Here is a 22,456-nt window from a genome sequence, read left to right as displayed (position 1 = left end):
CTGAGGCACTACGAGCCGTGGCGTAGCGAGTGGCTCAGGGACATACGTGAGAACGCCGTCTTTGAGATGCAGCATGTGCTTGATGGAGTGCAGGTGGCGGAGGTCAGAGGAGGTGGCTAGGTCGAAGTCAGAAACGGGGCGTAGCCGGGTCAGAAATGTGTGCACTGATGGTTTGCAGTGCTGGATCCGGACGCTTGAAGGGTACTGAGATCGCCAGCAGCAAACTGTGGTGAGATGGAGATACGGGAGGAGGTGGGGTTCGCAACACCAGTGGCGTGTTGGCGGCGGGTGATGGCTGCCACAGCTGGGTTGGGTGGGTGGGAATGGAACGTCCAAGACTCTCCATGTAATGCACCTGCTTTAGCGAGGGCATCTGTTTGGTCGTTGGAGTCTTTGTCTTGGTTCTTGCTGCTTGAACTTGAAATTGCTTGTGACCTTGACATTGCCCTCGCAGTCTGTAAACGGGCAGTGGTGTCTGTGGCTTGGCACTGCAACTCCTGAGAGTTTACTGACTGGAAGGGCAGAGGTTCACGGACTTGTGTCCACAACTTCAAGTGCTTAAAGTCCATTAGTGGCTCAAAGCGATTAAGCAGGTCCTTTCCGATTAGCAGTGGGTAAGTCTTAAGGGGTGAGATGTAAACTGGGTGGATGAGGTTCATCGGACCCACTGTTAGGTGGATTGGGGCCACTTGTGTCAGTTGTAGACCCGTGTGGGAGTATGCTTGAAGGTTCAGCTCACATCTTTGAAGTTTGAGGGGGCCATTTAATGTCTTTGCTCCTTCCTGGATTTTTCCGAGGAGTTCTGCTGACATTAGTGTGATGTCAGCTCCTGTGTCCAGAAGGGCTTCGACCTGATGTGGCGTTCGATGATGACGGAGAGGTAAAACTTTCTTGCTATACCTCTCTCAATGAGATCACCCAGGAGTTGAGGGACTGGAGTTTGGGATGAGATGGGGAGGATATCAGGCTAATCTGCAGTTCTTCGGACGCAGTGGCAGACGCACCAGGACAGCACTTTCAGGAACCAGAGTGGTTTCAGCGGCAGGTGTTTGTTGGATGATGCCGTGGTTTGAAGCATCATATGGTGAGTTAGGGGCTAACTCGATTGCTGGGGTTTCAGGTAGGATTTTCTCGTCCATCTGAAGTTATGGTCATTATGGTTCTTTGAGTGTGCGGGAGGAAGTGCTATTCTCTGTGTCTGGTTGGGTCGGGTGGTCGCTGCTGTCTCGTCCGCTGCCAGTCAGGCTGAATCCGGCTTCTCTTTCTTTTCCCACTTCCAATCTTCCTTCATTTGCTGGAAAAACTCTCTCATCATGCTCTTCATCAGTTCTTGTGAGTAAAAAAACGGTGATGTCTTTTGCTCTTGTGTGGATTCAGTTTGAAAGTTCTTTCGTCGAGTCCTGGGCTGGTTGCTCCAGGGTGTGTTTGTGCTCTACCCATGGAGGTTCCGTCGCCATCCCAGGAGCTCTTCCCCCTTTGGTTTCTAAAGGAGGTTGACTGATTCCACGATCTCTCCCACTGACCTTCCCTGCGGTCTTGAACTGTCCCATGACTTTTCCCAGTGGCGCCCAGGCGAGCGCTGTCGCTCACGTGGTCCATCCCAGCGGCCGTTTCTCTGATTGGGTCTGGTACCTGCGTGGAAGTCTTGCTCTCGGTTGGACACGTTCCACTCTTTTCTTGACGGCTTGAAGCTGTCTTGATGTTGGGCACCCTCTAGAGGCAGTCCGTGACTTTGTGTGTTGAAGTCGAGGACTGTCGGAGCTTTAGTGCCTTTCTCTGCAGCCATCTTTTGTTTGCTGTAGGCTTTGTGTGCCAAGTCGCGCAGCTGCTGAATGGTCATTGTGCGCGAACATGCAAGCACGCCTAGATGGTGGCTTACCCCAGGATGTAGGTTCCTGAGGAAGAGAGTCTTAAAGTTCATGTCCTGTTCCATTTCGGGCTCGTTGCGAGTTCCGAAGTATGCTCTCCTGAGTCGGCTGTAGTAGGCTTGTGGAGACTCATGACGGCCTTGTCTGATCTCCAGGGCGGCTACTAGTCCTTGTTCTGACTCTGGGTCATCAAATTCATTGATGAGAGCCTCTCGGAGCAGGTGGTAATCAGCCTTTGTCTGGGCTGGTTGTCGGTCCAGGAAGCTGCGCACATCAGGGCTGGATGTTGCTCGCAGTAAATAGAGTCTATCTTTATCAGTGACGTGAGGTCTTACTTCCAGATGGAATTCGACGTCCTGTAGATAGGTTTGAACGTCTGGACTACTTGGCACACCTGGGGTGAACTTGACGATGTTCCTGGCGATCTTGTCGAGATCTTTTAGGTCCAGGCCGTGTGATGCTCTTTGGCTGGCTGGGTCCGTTTCTCTTGGCCTTCTCGCGAGGTATGTCTCTTCAGAGGGAGCTGGTGAGTGTTTCAGCATCGCCTCTTTCCCCTTTGTTCACTTGCCTGTACAAGCACGGAGACCCGGTCCTACTTGGCAGGGGTGACGTTGGTGCCTCTCGTGTCCTCGGTGGCTCAGCCGCAGGTCGTAGGCGCGTGTCTGAGTTCCTCCTTGACACCGTCGGATTCCTCTCTTTGACGTAGTCCAGCTGTTGTTCTAGGCGGCTGATCTGATTCCTTGACTCGTTCAAGTGAGCTTCGAGGGCTTTGATTCTGCCGGCCTTGTCTCTAATGTCAGTCTTTGCCTTCTCCAGTAGCTGTTCTGCGTACTGGAGGTTGTTGGCAGCATTGTCAAAGTTTTTTTTGGTTTGTTTCACCTCTTGTGTGGAAGCTGCTAGCAAGGCTTTGAGCGTGGTAATCTCCTCTGGGTCCTTTCTCTCCTCATCCAGCTTTTCCTGTAGTTCCTGAGCCTCCAGTTCCAGCTGTTTGATGCGTCGCTGTGCGCATGTCAGCTCCTGTTGGAGATCGGCGGCGTGCCTGTCACTCAGTTTGAGGGTAGCGATGAGGGTGTGACTTAGGGAGCAGGTGATCTTTGCTAGCTCTTTGTGGTTGTAGCCTTGGCTTGGGTCCTGTTCCATTAGGCTCGTTAGGTTGTTATCCAGCTGTTCCTGGGTCTGACGCTTTAGTGTTTCCGCGGCCTTGGGGGAGGAGGCTGCTGGTTGCAACACTTAGCCATGTTTCCAGGTCTTCCCAGTGACCAACGTTGTCTGCTGTGTGAGACATGTTTTTGGTGCGGCGAGGGGAACGTGACTGACACAGACCTGGAAGAAAATAACAACCAAACAAGGCAGAACAGACAACAGCAAGGAAAGACAGAGGTGTAGATGTTTGGTGTCAGTTGATGCTAAATGTGAGGTGTCAGGTGGGTGTGGTTCTCTGTGACTGTAATCCTCTGGTGGGTGTGCTTCTAACTGCGTTTTTGGGGAGACAATTAGTAACCACACACAGGACGACAGAGAGAACAGAAGACAACACAGAACAGGAAGAAGGATAGCTGGGCGTTTGCTCTCCTGTAACAGGCGGTCCTTGCTTCTTTTTTCTTCTTTTTTTTTTAGAGAAAGGGAGGAGCTACCTGTAAGAGAGACGTAAGAGAGGGAGATAGAGAGGAGAGAGAGAGAGAGAGACAGAGAGGGGGAGGTAACACACTCTTTCCTGGTCAAGGAAGGAGGGGGTTAGGCTCTATCACTGTCTCTTTTCCTAAGTTAGAGGATGCTTTTAGGAGTTTCTAAATGGGGATTTCTAAGTACTAAGACTGCGATTGCCATTAGAATCTCCTCCGGCGAGGATAAAACAATAGCAATGACAGTGTTAGCTTTTAGTTGGTTAGATTGACTCCGTGCACCAAGTAGATTGTTCCTGGGGTCGTGTTTACGATTCCTCGTCGATCGACTTTGGTTTCGGCTGGGTAGGATAACACGCTGAGAAGGGAAGGTTTGTGAGCATGAACAATTTGAAACAATGTCGTCAAGTTTCACCCGATACTGATCAGAAATGTCTCAAATTAAATTCTTTGCTTTCCTGGTTCCACAGGTGCGATCTCAGCAGCAGCAGCAGTCAGATCAGAGGAGAGGAACAAGAAGGGAGAGAAGAGAGAGTTGCTTACACTGTAAACAAAGTTGACAAAGTGTGATGCTGTTAAGCCTGATACCTAATGGTTGGTTTTACTATGTTGGTGTGATGAGTTAAGTCACCTGAGGGTTGAATAGGCCCTAACCTACTTATGGGTGTCGCCAAATGGGTTTTAGCAAAGGGGTTTAGACCTAGGCTTTGGTGATGAGGGCGATTAACCCGCCGGAGTACAGCGGTGTGGCTCCCGCCTGGGCGCCCTGTGCTCCTGTAAGGTCAATCAGACTTCTGTCCGACAGTATTGCAGTGAGCCTCTCAAACAGAGTCGGCTTTTGACACAAAGGTGCGGGCCCACGGTGGAGGTGTGTCAACGGCTGGCTTGGACTGACAAGGCATGGGCAGAGCCCTGGGTTACTGATCGGTTTCCCGATTCAGCAGCTGACAGGGTGGTTTACCCGAGCCTCCGTCCAGGTCAGCTCGTGTTGACTCCTCCTCCGTTACACAATTGCTGATGCCTGCTGCGGGTTCACTTACAATGCTAGGACAGAGAGGCCTGGCTTGCCCCCAGCTGGCACAAGGTCACGTTCAAACGGGGTCCTCACTCGCTGTGACACCTCCGAGACAACCGTCACTGCACCAACCTAGCACTAGGGAAGTGCTAGCTGCTAAGCCCTAAGCAAGGGAGAGACCCTGTAAAGAGGATTGAGAGGGAGGCACTCAACTGTACACACCAACGTAACTGCAAATGACTTGAAATTTCTATTTGCAGCGATAATTAATGATCAAACTTCCTGAGGAGTCAAGTCTGAATTAATCACTAAGTATCTTCTGCAATAGAATCCGGGGTACTATGCCTGGAATAGTAAACGGAAGTTCAAGTCGATTATAATTGAAAATTTATGATATTGGTATTAAATTATAAAGCAATTATAATTAAATAAATCCACAAAATAGCAATTATGGAGGAGCCACCTAATTTGCTAAATCTGAAATTAAAATTCCAAACCAGGGATTATATTTAAGTGATGTGTTATCACGACTATAAAGGCAATTATAATTAACCAAATCACCAGCTGAAATTAAAATTTTCAATCAATAACGGCAGTTAATAATTGAAATTCAATGCAATTATCATCAAAGTATTGAAGCTAATTATAATCAAATGGATCAGCAAATATTGTTGCAATTTATGAATATGAACCTAATGCATTTAGTAAATGACATTAAGGTTTCACATTAGCAATGCTAGAAAATTGGTAATATTTCCTGATCTCATTAAATTAATAAAAGCAGTTATACTTGTTGATGGCAATGTATCATTGAAATGCTAAGGGTAAGAAAAAACGTTTCTTGTTAATACCAACGGTTATGGCAGTTCAAACATTTGTCAACATTCTTCTCGGTAAGGGAAAGGTGAGGAAAAGGGAATAAACGTGAAGGGGAAAGGAGGAGGAAGCCCACTATTGTGGTTCCGGCGTTCGATGGAACTCAACACGCCATAAACACACACGGCATTCAACTCAATGGACGACAGAGGTCTAAGCGCTATCCTGATGCTAACAGTTTGCATAGGTTTCAATGCCAACACATTAGATTCAGGTATCCTAGCCTCTGTTCACAAACTTCAAATATGGCGCCGGAGGACTGCGCTTGCGCACTTTGAGGTTAACTCGGAACGGCGTCCTAGGACTTCCGCGTCGTTACTATGGATACGTGCAATTCGCTATTATACGAGTTCGGCCCACCCGAAATGACGGCGCATTTCGCAACGAGTAAACTCGATCAGCTTCGCTCTAGCACTGACAACTTCACTTGCTAAAAAGTGAGGCACTTTTACATGCATATACTGCAATTAAACAATGACGTCATCGGACCGCGGGCGGTCTGCACAGTTTATTCACTTGATCAAGAATTTTCTTCTCCCATATACTTCCGCGTTCTGACGCTCTCTGCGTTACGCTCGGTTTCACTTCTTCCAGTGACTAAATGGCCAAGGATTACTTAGTTAGCTACTTCTAAGCTCTTGCCAGGGAGGAAATAGATTCATATGACAGTGGAACTCGCACTGTCATAGATTAACAAAGGCCTTATGGAAAATAAACAAGGAACACGCTTGCTTTTTTTCCCTCAACGCGCTCTAACGCGGATCTCTGTCTCTATGGACAAATATTATGATTACTGCAGTTTTCAAAATCTTCACAAATCACACGCGCTTTCACGTGTTCGCATGTCAAAATAGAGGTACGAAATAACAGCAATTTGTCTCTGTGTCTTAATCTATTCTTCCGGAAAAAATAGAAAAACCACGAAATCACGAATCACAAATTTATGAATTATGAACTGAAAATCAAATCTTGCCCGCCTTGATTCTCCACCATTATATGTAGGGTTTTCACACCTAATTTTAATTATGATAATTATGAATTGTCATTTGAATCAGCTCTCAATTCAAGTTTGGGAATTGAATCTGAAAAGATTCACGTTGGTATGCAATTCAAGTATACCTTTAAATCACCTAATCGTCCAGCGTTTTAGGGCAATTTAAATGTATGTTACCAATATGAATTTACTCTGTGATCAGCAAAATAAATCAATTGGATTCTTCGCTTTACCTCGAGCAGGTAACAACGGGTCTGGGCATGAGTTTGACTTTCCAGTTACATAACACACAAACAAGAATTCGTAATAATGAAACAATTTATTAAACAGTACCTACTATTTTACAAGACTACACTGAGAAGACTAAACATAAACACACACACACATGCATTCATACACACATTCACGGGTTGGAAGGGAAATGAATAATTGTCTGTCCAAAGTCTGTTAGCTAGTTCTGAGATCGCACTAAGAGCACCAACAAAGCAAAGTTAGGTTTAGCCTCGCTTATATGTGTCTGCGCCAATTCAGTAGAGACGGAAAGGTAGTTTTACCACTCGGCGTGTCTGGGGAAATCCCGGCGTGCTGATTGGGCAGGCTCGTCCGTGGGATGACGTGGTCGGGCTTTCCCGGGCCGTTCGAATGAAGTCTCTCTAGCTTGGTGGTTCGCTTTGGATGAATCGGGTTGGTTATGGAAAGGGCAGTGAGTGTCCGTGGAGTGATGTGACGGAGCGGACCGGAGTCGAGGGTATCGGGTCGTTCTGGTTCGGAGTCTCCTGTTCTTCTCCAAGTTCCGAAGTTTCTCTGTTTCCTTGGCGATTCCTGCAGCGACCCGAATTCTTCTCGACTCGCTTGACTCCGACTCGGCTCGTTCTCAACTCAACTCAACTCAGAGAGCTCTGTTCCTGCGTTTTGAGGTGCAAGTTTTGGGCCGTGCCCTGGGCAGTTGTCCAATCCCGAGGTCGAAGGGGCGTGTCCACACCTGCTTTCGACTCCGGTTTTGTGCATACTTTATCCCAGTTAGAATTGACATTCTGCACTTCTGTTCCTTATCAAAAGCTTATAAGTGGAATACACTGTTGTGCATTGCACAAACACACATATTAACTCACCACGATATTGGAAACATCGTAAGCTTCAATTTGATATCAAACATGCATTATCTAGCGCTTATGGAACGCTCTCTGTTAGAGGATTATTTAAAGAGTATATAGCGGTTCCTACATACATCCCGAAACATTTATTAAGCAGTTATTTACAGATGAACCTTTATTCGTTTGAAAGGAAGGCATTTAGATTGTTCGTTTAGTGGTTTTATGTGTGTCCTGGCAGTTCCTTTATTGTAGCGAAAAGGAAAAAGGCGCGCTTTTAAGGAATGTATGTTGGGACAGAGCAAACCTCCCTGGGGGGGGTTGAAAGTGTGAGGCTGTCCTGACCACGTTGATTCACCGCGGAGTCTTATCACCTTTTGACTTGGTGGCTTGGTAGAACTGGTCCCAGATCAGTGCGCAGAACGAGTTATCGTGCTGTCGACCAGATGTTGCAGTTTCAATCATCCCAATCTTGACATGGGTACTCTCGGATTGGCCGAGCTCACTGCAGCGACAGTCCCTTGAGAATGTTTGGTAGACTTTGCGGCGCTCTGCATCGCTCGGCTGACCATCTTGATTGCCTTTATGGTCCGGGGTGCGGAGGATGCGCGATTTTACGACCTGGTTCTAGAGCGATCCCCTTTTATGGTTCGTGTCTGTTCATCGAGGCCCCACAGCACATATTGCAATGATTATTCCACAGTGGCCATCAATATTCTTTCTGTCTGTTTCCTGTACTGTTCCTTGCTATTACTCCCTTCCCTGCTTCATCATGTCTCCTCCTAATAGCGGAAGACACTATCCTTCCTCTCAAATGTTCCCATAACTCTTTCCTTCTTTACCAAATGTTCCTTCTATTTCCGCCTCTCTCCATTTCTCATCTCCTGTTTCAGAAGACTCAAGTAACTTTCTCCACAGTGTAACTAAAGAGCTCTGATGCACCATTATGAAAGTAAAATCTATTTCTCTCTTGCTAATGGTATGTTATGAGATTCAAGCTTCAACTAGCTGTGGAGAACAAAGACTGTATTCCATCATACACTGCTGAGGATTACACAATGCAGGTTTAGCCAACAGCATGATACTGACGATGGAAAAAAGGGGGAGTGAGAGAGGGGAATGAAAATTCATAACATAGTTCATTTAAAATGCAGAGGGAGAGGCCTACGAGTAAAATACCACCTTAAATAAATAAGTAGGGCCATTCACTGTAGGAAAAAAGCTCCCTCTTCTCCATGGAATGTTCTGGCAAATCTGGCATTTTGCTTTTAGGAGAAATATAATAAAACTGAATATTACTGAGAGTTTGCCATGATACCGAACTATCAATACTCAAAGATTTTGCCACAAAATGTAATGTTCCACTGAATACACAACCTTATGAATTTTTTTTTAATAAAAACTATATTGATGTTTATTATTTAGGCATTAAGAAAAAGATATTAACAAGTTTACATACTTTAACATATTCACAAAAACACCTCTTCATACAGCGGTGGACAAAATTATTAGAACACTTGTATTTTTACCATCTAAAAATGTTTCAGTTCAGTTATTTCTATATTTTGCTGTAGTGTGTCAGCAGGAAATATCAGTTTACATTTCTGGACATTCATTTTGCCATTAACTGTAATAATCCAGTGGGATTTTTTCTTGCACAATACCAGTGCTCCACACAGAAATCTGATCTCATTATCATCCAGAAACAGAACATACATTAAATAATAAAAAAAAACAAATATATATTTTTGTATGTACCCTGTATGATATACTGTAGTATGTACCTTGTATGATATACTGTACATTTTCTTCATTGTTATTTTAATATCAACATGGTATGGTACTAAAGTGAAGTAATGATGTTGAGTTGGAATACTCTAGTATTTTAAACCATAAAGTACAAATAAAGTACTTTTCTTCAAATTCTGCTTTTTTAGAAGATGGACTTCACTGTTTTTGCAAGTGTAAATTCGAGAAATCTAAAGTTCAATATAGTCAGTGTCCAATATAAATATAATGGTTGCCGTAGTAATGAACGTGAGCACTATGTCATGACTGCCAACATATGAAAGTTATACCTATTGTTGTGTGAAATGCTGGCAACTATTTTGTTCATGTCTCACAACTTGCAGAAAATGAGAAATGCAGGCATTACTGTATATTGCATTAATACATTTCACAAATAACATTCAGACTCAAAGGCATTTCCAAGAATCCAATGCAAACTGGATTTCAAACCATACAAAAATAGATTTTTTTTTTTACTGTATAGCCTAAGAAGAACTAAGCATAAGTTAGACACAACAAAACAGTTTTTGTCTTTTCTGAACAAATGTTAAACATACAGTGTTAGGGAAAATATTGTAGAATACTGTGTGTGTGTGTGTGTGTGTGTGTGTGTGTGCACGTTCACATGCATACACTTACCACATAGCGTGCATGTATGTGGGTGGCAACCTGGGGCTGCTGACTGGTGTACAGTTATATGACCTCATTATTCTCTCAGCCAATAAGAAATTTCGAAATAGACTGGCCACCAAAAGATCTTGACGAAACAATTTCTGAAAGAGATCTACAAAGATTGAGAGAGAAAAAGAATAATAAAAACATCTTTATGTGTTAAAGAGGAATGACATGTGAAAGCAGGTAACTTGAATAGAATTTCTAAATTTTGTTGTTTGAAATACTCTGTGTTAATTAAAGAGACCCTTTAATTATCATGTGTATGCAAGACAGATTAAACCCTGGGAATTCTTATTATGCAGATTTCCCTCTAAAGCATAATAATTAATGAAAGCTTGTGAGAGGTCATGATATACGTGGGATATACGTCTGGTTCCTCAGGACAGAAACGAGAGTAAAAACTTCAAAGCTAGTGTTTTGCGAAGCTTGACTTTGGGAATTTAGATAAATATCTTATGCTTTAATGAAGAACACTGTAAAAACTGCAAGCAAAGCATTTACAAAGCTCTTGGAAGCTTGTTAAAATGAACAACATTCGGTATAAGAGCACTGGAATGCTTTGACTCACTTCACTTGCCTGTGTTTACTGCTGCCAGTTTTACTGCTAGAGTAGCACTGGGGCAACAGTTCATCATGCTTTGGCTTTTCAAAGTATTTTGGTATTTTCTATTAAGAACTAAACTAACACTATGCATATATTGCATGCATATATATATATATATATATATATATATATATATATATATATATATGTATGTGTATATATATACAGTATATGCATGCAATATGCATATATGACAGTTTCAGTTTCTATATATATGAGAATTTCCTCACAACAGGAAAATTGGGCTCCAAGTTAGAATAATTTAACATATGCTGAATTATCAAAATGAATTTGTCACTCTTTTGGCAGACCTGAAAGGACTGTGCAGTTGATTGACACAAAACTAAATCTTCAGAGATTTCTGTGTTTTAATCAGGACAAACCTCTTGGCAGGACGTTCCACGCATAATTGTGTCAGTGATAGCTGTGAAAATCCAGTTCAGCTCCTAATGGTGTCCTTCTGTCATTCAGCCTACCCGGGATCCTGAGAAAAAATAATATGTACATACATGAAACCAAGAAAATGAATCTAAGAAAAATCATTTTGGTGCTTATTAGAAAGAAATACACTAACATTATAATGCAAAGTGAACTGATAACTGATGACCTTCTCAATACAGAGCTTAACTTGACTTACAAATAGGTAATGACATTATATTGGTCCATGTGACAGGACTGAATGTATGTTGATATGTCAATAATCAAAATAAAAAAAGGAATTTTGCTATGAACCAATACAGTAACGGTGGACTGAGGAGTGATGCTGCATACTAACAGAGCTGCACAAGCTTCAGCTTCCCAAAATGCTGTTGCTAAGCAACCATGACATCCCTTCTACTGTAATTACTAATGGGACATCCCTCCTGTCCTGGTTTAGAATAAGAATATGCATGCGTGCTGTGACCAAAGACATCTCACACAGTGGAAGTGTTTTTATAAGAGATAAATTAATTAATGAGTGATGGAGAATAAGAAAAGAGAGAGAGAAAGAGACATGTGTAATACAAAAAGAACACATCTAAATGAATCCTGCTTACTGTACACTGGAGACAAGATTACCCAGAGCATCTAAAACCACAAATTCTTTCAGAAACACTACTGGACACAAACACATTACAGATGTGAAATTACAGATCACACCATAACCTTAAAAACGTCACCATATCAGAAATGAAAATTATTAAGATGAGAGAGAGAGAGATAACATAAGTCAGTTAGCATAATTCCCAAAATTAAGACAGATTCTACATTCTGTTACTGCTGTCATAATCAGAAACAGAGACAATGACCACGAGGCACCATGAGACAAACTTAAAGGAGATAAATGAGTCCAAACTGCTATGCTCAAAGTGAAGTAAACACACATCTGTTCAATCTGAACTAAAGACAGAAATACACAAATCCCTGTTTTACACCAGGCTGCATCCAAAAGCTGAAAACAGAAAATTCTATGCACGTTTGTATTGTTTTTTGACATGTAGGTATAAGAAAATGTTCTTATGTCTAGTGTTCTATGTTTACATTTATGTTTATTATGTAGCACCATGGTCCACAGTTTATTCTACTGAATGTCCATACAAGTAGCATTTTATTTATTTATGACTTTTTCTTCAGATATTCAATTCAAATGTGTTCCTTTTTGCTAGCAGTTTCTGAGAGAAAATTATTTAAAAAAATTTTGTCAGTGTAACAAATTTGACTTCTACAAAGTGACACGTTACTATGAACCATACTGCAGAGTTTAACTGGACACAGCCTAGATGTCGGAAACAAAATATACAGGAAGCATTGCTTTTCCTCTCATCTATGTCATTAGACCTCCAACCCATTTTCTGTCACCCATTTGAGAATCACTGCCCTAAACCAATAACTGCTTGTTGGTGTCTTCAATCTGTCGGTCACCTGCCTTTTCATGAGAATTTGGAAAATTCTTTTTTAGAATTGTTTTTAGTAAAACAAATGTGGATCAATATTAAAAAGATTCTATGGGTCAATATTAGAAAATGTATAAGGCATCATGGAGTAACAGAGTAATTTTTACAGCATATAATAATCTTGGTTAGAGTTCACATTAAACAAGATTAATGCTTCACAAGCACTGGTAATGTTAGTTCATGTAACTACTAAGTTAAGTAATGTCATACAGAACATACAGAACCCTACTATAAAGTGTAAGAAAACGTTAATGTAAGTAAAAAGGTTTCTACAAACATATACAGTATAGAGAGAGAGAGAGAGAGAGGGAAGAGAAGAGCAATGAATCAAAAAACAATTTTCTACTCTCAGTCTCTGACAATAAGAAAACTGATATTCTGGGAGGACAAAAGTCATCGCTCACCGATTTCAATTCTCACCTTAAGGGGTGAAGGTGATCATGGTTTTCATCTCAGCAGCTGAGATGAGGTAACACCATGGAGAAGAACAACTAACTATGGCAGCTAACTGACAGGATATGACCACATGCTGTATTTCTGTTTTACACCGATGGAATGAATTAACAGTATAAATGTGATGTAACACAAATCCACGTGTATAAATTCAAAGAGAATGATAACGCCTTAATTAATCATATAAAATAATCAGAGAGTTTTTTTTTTTTTTTTTTTTTGAGAGGCCACCAAGAGAAAGACACTGGCTATGAATTACGTTGGAGATATTTCACTTCAATTTTAACTATAAACATCTCACAAAGGATGTTGAATGATGAAATCTTAATTGGATTATGCCCCTAAAATCCACATTAAATTCCACAATATATTATGTACTGTGTTAAAAATGCAACAATTATTATTATTTTTAATGTTTTTGTTGACTGATAGAACTAGAAGTAGAACTTTTAATTCCTTAAAAGTAAACTAGCTCTGACTTCTCATCTTGTACTTCAATTTATCCAAGAATAAGAAGAATGAAGAATCTCGTTCTTAAACGCCTGGTGAAATAGATAACTTCATAACAAAATAATCAATAGAACAAGCGTGCACACACACACACAAACAAACAAACACACACAGAGATAGATATAGATATAGATAGAGAGAGAGAGAGAGAGAGAGAGAGAGAGAGAGAGAGAGAGAGAGAGAGAGAGAGAGAGAGAGAGAGAGAGAGAGAGAGAGAGAGAGAGAGAGAGAGAGACAGAGAGAGAGAGAGAGAGAGAGAGAGAGAGAGAGAGAGAGAGAGAGAGAGAGAGAGAGAGAGAGAGAGACAGAGAGAGAGAGAGAGAGAGAGAGAGAGAGAGAGAGAGAGAGAGAGAGAGAGAGAGAGAGAGAGAGAGAGAGAGAGAGAGAGAGACAGAGAGAGAGAGAGAGACAGAGAGAGACAGAGACAGAGAGAGAGAGAGAGAGAGAGAGAGAGAGAGACAGAGAGAGAGAGAGAGAGACAGAGAGAGAGACAGAGAGAGAGACAGAGAGAGAGAGAGAGAGAGAGAGAGAGAGAGAGAGAGAGAGAGAGAGACAGAGAGAGAGACAGAGAGAGAGAGAGAGAGAGAGAGAGAGAGAGAGAGAGAGAGAGAGAGAGAGAGACAGAGAGAGAGAGAGAGAGAGAGAGAGAGAGAGAGAGAGAGAGAGAGAGAGAGAGAGAGAGAGAGAGAGAGAGAGAGCCCCATCATGTGTATCTCAGTTTTGCATTATTGACAAACTTGACTTGATCTTACTATATGATTACACTTCACAACTAATCCCAAACTACAGTATATTCAAATAATCATTTAAGGGAAAAATTTACCCAAACTAAACTTTTTTTGCTTCTAAATCTTATGCAACTATGCAACTAATCTTAATTGGTTATTGAAATATAATCATTTAAATAGTGACAAGCATAACATGTTTTCAATTACAGATTTGTTTATACGTACTGTACATGAAATAATTAAGGGACCATTACTTAAAAAATCACTACTGAAAAATCAGAGACTGGGACTGCCTCTGAAAGTCATGGAGCTGTTTTGTACTAACCGCCTCAGAAACACATCAAAAGTATGACAAAACTTAAGTATGTTGCCTTAAATATGCCACACTTTTGACAATGTCCACAGAAGAGAATTCCCGGATAAACTGAAATATGAATCAGTTTGAATTGTATTTCATTTACTTCAGACTACACTGATAATTTTCTGTGTGTGCTGTGTATTTTAATGCTTATTAGAGTAACACACTATTATCTTTGCAAAACGCTAAGGTCACACTCTACTGAATTAGAGCCTATTTTCCCTTCTGGAGTGCTATTTCAGTTGTTCATGAATCTAAATCAGTCACTTATGTGGTTCCAAGACAGCTAGAATAATAGTTTAGAAGGAAGCTTTAGGCAGGTCATGGACAGAAACTGCTAGTATTTTGCTTATATGCGACCACTTACACGTGTGTACGCAAGAGACATAGCGAGACAGAGATAGAAATGAATACAAACTGAATGTATGTGGGTGCAACCAAAGTCTATTATTACAAATTTCTGACACCTGATAGTGAGAGTCACAGGCATCAGTGACTGGCAGCAGTGGGCTCCGTTCTCGTGATGAGTGGGTGAGTCAGGCAGATCATGCTGGGCAGAAGCCTTGAGCAAATGTCATCGCCTTTAACGTGCCACTGATTAACACACTGCTGCTCCCAGATCACCCATCTATCACCACACACACACACGTGTCTTAACGACAGCCCCACACTGCCAAATTTTACTCTATCCATTCAGCAAACTTACTTTCTTCATTTGTTTCCAATCATGAGTAATGCACCTGGTCCCCAGGAGCTGTATGTTTTATAGGGCACAATTTATGGAGTAACTTCTCGCTAGCTGAAGGTATAATTTAGTGTCAGTTTGAATCTAGGTAGGCTATAACTTTCTTGGCTTGACACAGTTCTTTTTAACGGTATGACACATGTACCATTCAACACAGCGCACACACTAGGTTTCATTTCCACTATGTCGACCCCAGAGACATTCGTTTTAGTTCCAACCATGCACACACATTTTTAGAGTAGTTTTATGTGACAGCTTGGTCATTTTTCAGGAGCTACCTGACTTCAGTGCCCATAGCAAATGAAAGAATGCATAATATTAAGTAAAAAAATCATAAATCAATTATATTTGTCATAATTAATATTATACAACAATTTCCTTGCTAAGTCAAAGATGCCGCATCTAATAACTAATTGCAAAGCCCCAAACTTTACTATCTAGATGTGCAAGTGTGATTCATCTGAGAACATCACAAAAACTAATGCATTTACAAGACATAAAATATAACATCATTATATTCTATGCTTTTTTAAATTTGTAAAATACAGTACATTTTTAAAAGTTAGATTTATTGGCTTTGTACATGAGAGGACATTGGATAGCTGACAGAAAAACACTGAGTGAAGAAAGAAGAGTGGGATCGGCAGGAATCAAACTCAGGTCAACTTTTAAATAAACTTAATTTTCTACCTGGGTTACAAGACATACACAAAACCTACACAAAAAAAAAAACAACAACAGTTTTTTCATGGTCTTAACTCTTTCCCCACCACTGACAAGAAATCTCAACAAATTAGGTTACAATGCTTCCCTGCCAAAGACAAGTTTCTATGGCAATCCTAATTCTAGGTGTATTACAGTAAGGAATGTCCTAGCGCATGTCTTCAATGAGTTAGGGAACTTCTCAGGTCTGATTGGGACAAAGTAGGCTACTCCGTGACAAAGATATCTTTATAGACACAGAATTTTCTAGTTATGTTGTGGATAGATTGATGACCTGCCAATATGAATATGAATATGTATATATGTTTGTGTGTACATGATCTATATATAAATAGAGTATATATAATATATATATATATAGGTACATGTATATATATGAAGCCTAAATGTATGTGTGTTTTCAGTTATTTTGTCTAAAATGTTGTATTTCTGATAAAACCTACCTGCATTTAAGTGATGATAAAACAAACAAATAAAGATAGAATAAAATAGATTTTTTTGTTTGAGAACCAAAACCCCTTCAATGACAGTATAAGAAAAAAAAAAACCTTTGGAGAAACTATGTTCAGTTGCGGGCCAGTTTTCCTCTGGTCCTTCTCTACTGTAACATTTTAGAATAGTTAACACTTGTTAACTATTAATAATGACTTTTCACTTAAGAATTTTGAATTAGCTGCTTATTAAAAGTTAGCAGCTGTTAAATTTAGGTATTGGGTTTGATTAGGAATGTAGAGTAAGGCATATGTGCTTAATTAGCACTAATAAATGGCTAATATTCTAGTAGTATGCATATTAAAAAGCAACTAACAAGTGTAACTTAAAATAAAGTGTTAACAAAACATTTTCTGATGAATGAATTATTTTGGGTTTGGAACAGCATGAGGTTAATAAAAGTACAATTTCTGGGTGAAGTAACCTTCTAAATACCACTATGAAACATTTAATAAGTTCATGATGATGCACATGGTGTCAAAAATAAATACAAAATAAAATAAGTAAATAAATAAATGTTTAAAAAGAAATAAAAAAGGGAGGGATATCTGTCAATTGAAAGTGCTTTGCATATAATCAACCTGCCATTTGCTGCTGGTCAGACTCAGTGATTATAAATGTTTTAAAACTGTTGATGTTCATTCCCTGTACTTTCTGACAGGATACAAAAGTCAGTCTTTATAGAAGTTCTCTGTCCTTAAAAAATTGTTTATGAAATACAATGATTTTGCTATTTCAACTTAATCATTTAAAGTAATCATAAGCAAAGGGACTGCCTCAGGTATCATGTTCAACTACATCCATTAAAAACAGGAAAGAGCATTTGAAACCCCAAAGCAGCATCATTGTGATGGTGTCACTGTGATGAGTTTCACTCTTAGTCTCTATTATTAACAACTAAGTGCTTCCTAACTGCAAAGGCCCCTGGGAAAAGTGTACAGGGAAAATGACTAAGATATCACCAAGCGGTTAAGATACTAATAGAAAAGTTGTGATTACATAATAATTACATGAGTCTTCAGAACAGGGATGCATTTACTATTGTGTAAGCTAAAGTTTTAAATACACCAACAACAGGTTGGTGTTCTCTGTATTTTTGTAAGAGATATTAAGCTTACTTAAAGTTGCAGATGGAACGGAAAAAGAGGAAACAGAGGGGTTAGAGCTGTCATGATCTCATGAAATGTTTTTCATCTGCACAAAGCTCAAAGAACTGCCTCTTTTTCTTCATTCAACTCTATTATGCCTCAGGGGCCCCACAGTTCTTACACAGGACAAAGTGCAAAGATGAATTCAAAAATTGCAAAGGCCAACTGAAGGTCACTGCAAAAGTTCTTTTTAAAAACCACTTAACTTTCTTTAGTGATTAAAAAAAATCTAAATACTAATTGCAAAAAATAGCTCCTAATGAATCACTATCAAAATAATCAAGCTGCCGGAAAGCAAGATACAGATAATCCATAATTTACCCTAATTGGTCTATTTATTTGTATTTTTTAAGATCACTGTAAAGTTATTGCAGTTGGAATCCACAGAACCGGGGGTCCAGATTGGCTATTTGGGAATTCCAGATGGGCTGGTCTGTTTTTTGGGGCCGCAAGAGCCAGCGTTGTCATGCCACTGGCTGCACTCACAGTAGCCCACTTTTTTATTTATTATTTAACTGCAGCCCCTCCCTTTATTAATTATTTTCAGCAGACCGACCAACCTGCAGGCTAATGATGACATAATTGTCTTTTGACTCCACAGACAGAGAAACAAAAAAAAAACAACAACATCAGTTGTTGGAGATATGCATGCAAAAAAATAAGATAAAAACAGATAAAATGTGAGAATAAGATAAAATGCGAGAATGAAAAAAGAAAGCTCTAGAAAAATACAACAAATTACAAGGATGCAAAGAACAGTGAATTACTGCAGACATAGAAATTGAGATTTTAATAACATTATTTTAATAAAGTCAATTGTGAACTATAGTGGGCTGGTCTAAGACATGAAACTCCAAGCAGGTTAGGACAAAAACAAACATAAATTAAATTGTTTTAGTTCAAATTGTGGATATAACTGGGAGCCTGAAAGAAAGCACCAAAATAATAATAATAATAGATAATAATAATAATAAAAGACTTCCAAGATTTTATTCAGTTACATGGCTTTCCAGGATTCTCTGCTATTTCTAGAGAAAAACTATATAAAACTAAAATAGAGACAAACAAGAGAGATGAAAAGATAAGCAGACAACCAAATAAAAGCGAGAAAAGGGAGGAAATAAAAATAAAAACAAACACCTACTTCTCAATTAGGTCCAAGGTCACTCCTGGGACCAGCTTTGCACTCTTCTGCATACAGAACCTTAGGGAAAGAAAACATATACAGTAAATACTGTAGCACATGTTGTACACTCTCAAATTCATTACTATTGAATTGATTTGTAGCCAAGTAGTCCTTACATGAACTATGCATATGCATAACTGAGAGACAACTGTATAGGTAGGAAGAGAAGTCTTTTTTTTTTCAGAAGAAACTGCTTTAACAAATAATGATACAGGCATAGAGTGATGAATGTATGTACTTCTTTATTACAGTAAGTAACTGTATATTCCAATGTGTGTTTAAATTAGGTTTTAAGAAACAGTGTTTTGAATTGATCTCACTACTAATTATAAGTATATATAGCAGATCACAAGCTGATGTACCCAGTAAATGTCAAACTGTTATTGACCTATACAAAACACAGGACACACTGAAATGTGTCTTCAACACCAAAGATTTTTTTAAACAGTTAAAACAACATTTTGTTCTAAAAAATTATTGATCATTTCTTAAAATGATCTGAGTAAACAACTTTTCAACCAAGTCATTAGTAAAAAACTAAAATACAGTACCCTTAATCAATTAATGCATACAATGAATGATATTGAAACATTATAAATCACATAATAAGTATAACAAATACATAATAAATCACATTATTTACCTACATTTAAAAGAGACCATGAGCAAAATGCAAAAAAAAAAATATGGTCAAATAAATTCTGAAATTGTTCAGTGAAACTGACAGTTTGAAAAGATTCACAGAAATGAATCAACTTGCCCACGCTAATGCAATTTTTGCTACAGTGATATTAGCATTGGATGAGGAATCAACACGAGGAATCAAATTGTATCCTCACAGCATTTGTTAAAACCAAGCTGATCCACTTCCTACACTTTGTGACATCACAGTGTGACAGTCAGTGGCAGAAGACAGTCTCCACGATCTACATAACAAAAGTAGCCTCCCAGCAGTGGTGAACAGTGGAGTGAAGGAGAGAAAAACCAGCTCAGAGTGATATCACTATCCAATCACTACCCAATCTTAGCAATCCCTCTCACCTGATTATAAATTTTGTGCAGGTGCACCCCACTCAGGACACATCATCTCACTAAGCATAAAGCACAAGCCACAGCTCTTCAGTTTGTTGGAGCTCGCTGCCCGATTGTATCTTTGAAGGCTTAAACTTTGCTGACTTTTAATCTGACTCCTGGTTCCTGTCCCTGTTAGTGTACTCACTGTGGCATGTGCTTCCCCATTGCCCTTGCTCCTGTTTCTCCGGTCTCCCAGTTAGGGTTGTAATGATGTTATATATTTTTTACACTAAAAGAATCCACAATATTGATATATCACAATATACAGACGTGGACAAAATTGTTGGTACCCTTTGGTCAATGAAAGAAAAAGTCACAATGGTCACAGAAATAACTGTTATCTGACAAAAGTAATAATAAATAAAAATTCTATAAATGTTAACCAATGAAAGTCAGACATTGTTTTTCAACCATGCTTCAACAGAATTATTTAAAATAATAAACTCACGAAACAGGCATGGACAAAAATGATGGTACCCCTAGAAAACACTGAAAATAATGTGACCAAAGGGACATGTTAATTCAAGGTGTGTCCACTAATTAGCATCACAGGTGTCTACAACCTTGTAATCAGCCATTGGGCCTATATATATGGCTCCAGGTAATCACTGTGTTGTTTGGTGATATGGTGTGTACCACACTCGACATGGACCAGAGGAAGCAAAGGAAAGAGTTGTCTCAAGAGATCAGAAAGAAAATTATAGACAAGCATGTTAAAGGTAAAGGCTATAAGACCATCTCCAAGCAACTAGATGTTCCTGTGACTACAGTTGCACATATTATTCAGAAGTTTAAGATCCATGGGACTGTAGCCAACCTCCCTGGACGTGGCCGCAGGAGGAAAATTGATGACAAATCTAAGAGACGGATAATCCGAATGGTAACAAAAGAGCCTAGAAAGACTTCTAAAGAGATTCAAGGTGAACTTCATGCTCAAGGAACATCAGTGTCAGATCGCACCATCCGTCGTTGTTTGAGCCAAAGTGGACTACATGGGAGACGACCAAGGAGGACACCATTGTTGAAAACGAATCATAAAAAGCAAGACTGGAATATGCCAAACTACATGTTGACAAGCCACAAAGCTTCTGGGAGAATGTCCTGTGGACAGATGAGACAAAAATCGAAGTTTTGCCAAGGCACATCAGCTGTATGTTCACAGACGAAAAAATGAAGCATATCAAGAAAAGAACACTGTCCCTACTGTGAAACATGGAGGAGGCTCTGTTATGTTCTGGGGCTGCTTTTGCTGCGGCCTGGCACAGGGTGTCTTGAATCTGTGCAGGGTACAATGAAATCTCAAGACTATCAAGGAATTCTAGAGAGAAATGTACTAGCCAGTGTCAGAAAGCTTGGTCTCAGTCGCAGGTCATGGGTCTTGCAACAGGACAATGACCCAAAACACACCGCTAAAAACACCCAAGAATGGCTAAGAGGAAAAAAATTGGACTATTGTAAAGTGGCCTTCTATGAGCCCTGACCTCAATCCTATTGAGCATCTTTGGAAGGAGCTGAAACATGCAGTCTGGAAAAGGCACCCTTCAAACCGGACACAACTGGAGCAGTTTGCTCATGAGGAGTGGGCCAAAATACCTGCTGAGAGGTGCAGAAGTCTCATTGACAGTTACAGGAAGCGTTTGATTGCAGTGATTGCCTCAAAAGGTTGCGCAACAAAATATTAAGTTAGGGGTACCATCATTTTTGTCCAGGTCTGTTTCATGAGTTTATTTCTTATTAATAATTCTGTTGAAGCATGGTTGAAAAACAATGTCTGACTTTCATTGGTTAACATTTATAGAATTTTATTTATTATTACTTTTGTCAGATTACAGTTATTTCTGTGACCATTGTGAGTTTTTCTTTCATTGACCAAAGGGTACCAACAATTTTGTCCACGTCTGTATATAGAAACCTTAGGGAAAATTTTTTAGCAGTCAAATGATTTTTTTACTTGTTTTTCTAGTTTTTTTTTACCCATGCACCGAACATAAGGAGACCGATAAACAGGGCATATTCAATATATGCACTCTGGGTTTCTCAATCGTCTTTGAAGATCCTTATGAAATTACAGAAAAATATGAAAGAAAATACGGTTAAGATCAACAGTATGATGAATAAATATTAACGTCAAAAAATACTTTTATCCGTACGCACTCCTATTTTAAGCATTTTAAGCACAGATAAGGCATTATGTACATGGCACTGCAATAAACCTAAAAGAATTACAGCATTTCCCAATTCCAGTCCACATATTTTACCTGCTTATTCTGTATGTTCTTGTTACTGCTTTAAACATTTGTCCTATTTGAGCGTAAGCGTTCTAAATTAACAAGATGTTGAAATTTCATGATTTGAATATCACTGTTATTGTCAACACAGGTATATCGAAACACCCCTACTTCCAGTTCTTCAGCGATCCTGTGTTCCAGTGTTGTTTATTCGGAAAGACTGTGCCTCATCTGGCTTTAAATAAAAACTTTGTTTAATTCTAATTCCAGTCTCCGTCTGCTTCAATAACAGCCAGAGGGACTTGTGGTGGGCTGTATGGGTTGATATTGGAACAATCTTGCCT

The 22,456-nt window shown here is 39.8% G+C and overlaps 1 pseudogene; it reads right to left on the bottom strand.

The window, feature by feature from the left end:
* The window catches only part of LOC122346817, a 128,728-nt pseudogene that overhangs the window by 52,649 nt on the left and 53,623 nt on the right, over positions 1-22,456 (bottom strand).

The sequence above is a fragment of the Puntigrus tetrazona genome, chromosome 6 (genome assembly GCF_018831695.1).
Source record: "Puntigrus tetrazona isolate hp1 chromosome 6, ASM1883169v1, whole genome shotgun sequence".
In the NCBI taxonomy this organism is placed as follows: domain Eukaryota; kingdom Metazoa; phylum Chordata; class Actinopteri; order Cypriniformes; family Cyprinidae; genus Puntigrus; species Puntigrus tetrazona.
Note: the sequence above shows the minus strand (reverse complement) of the source record. Positions and strands in the feature narration are given on the sequence as shown.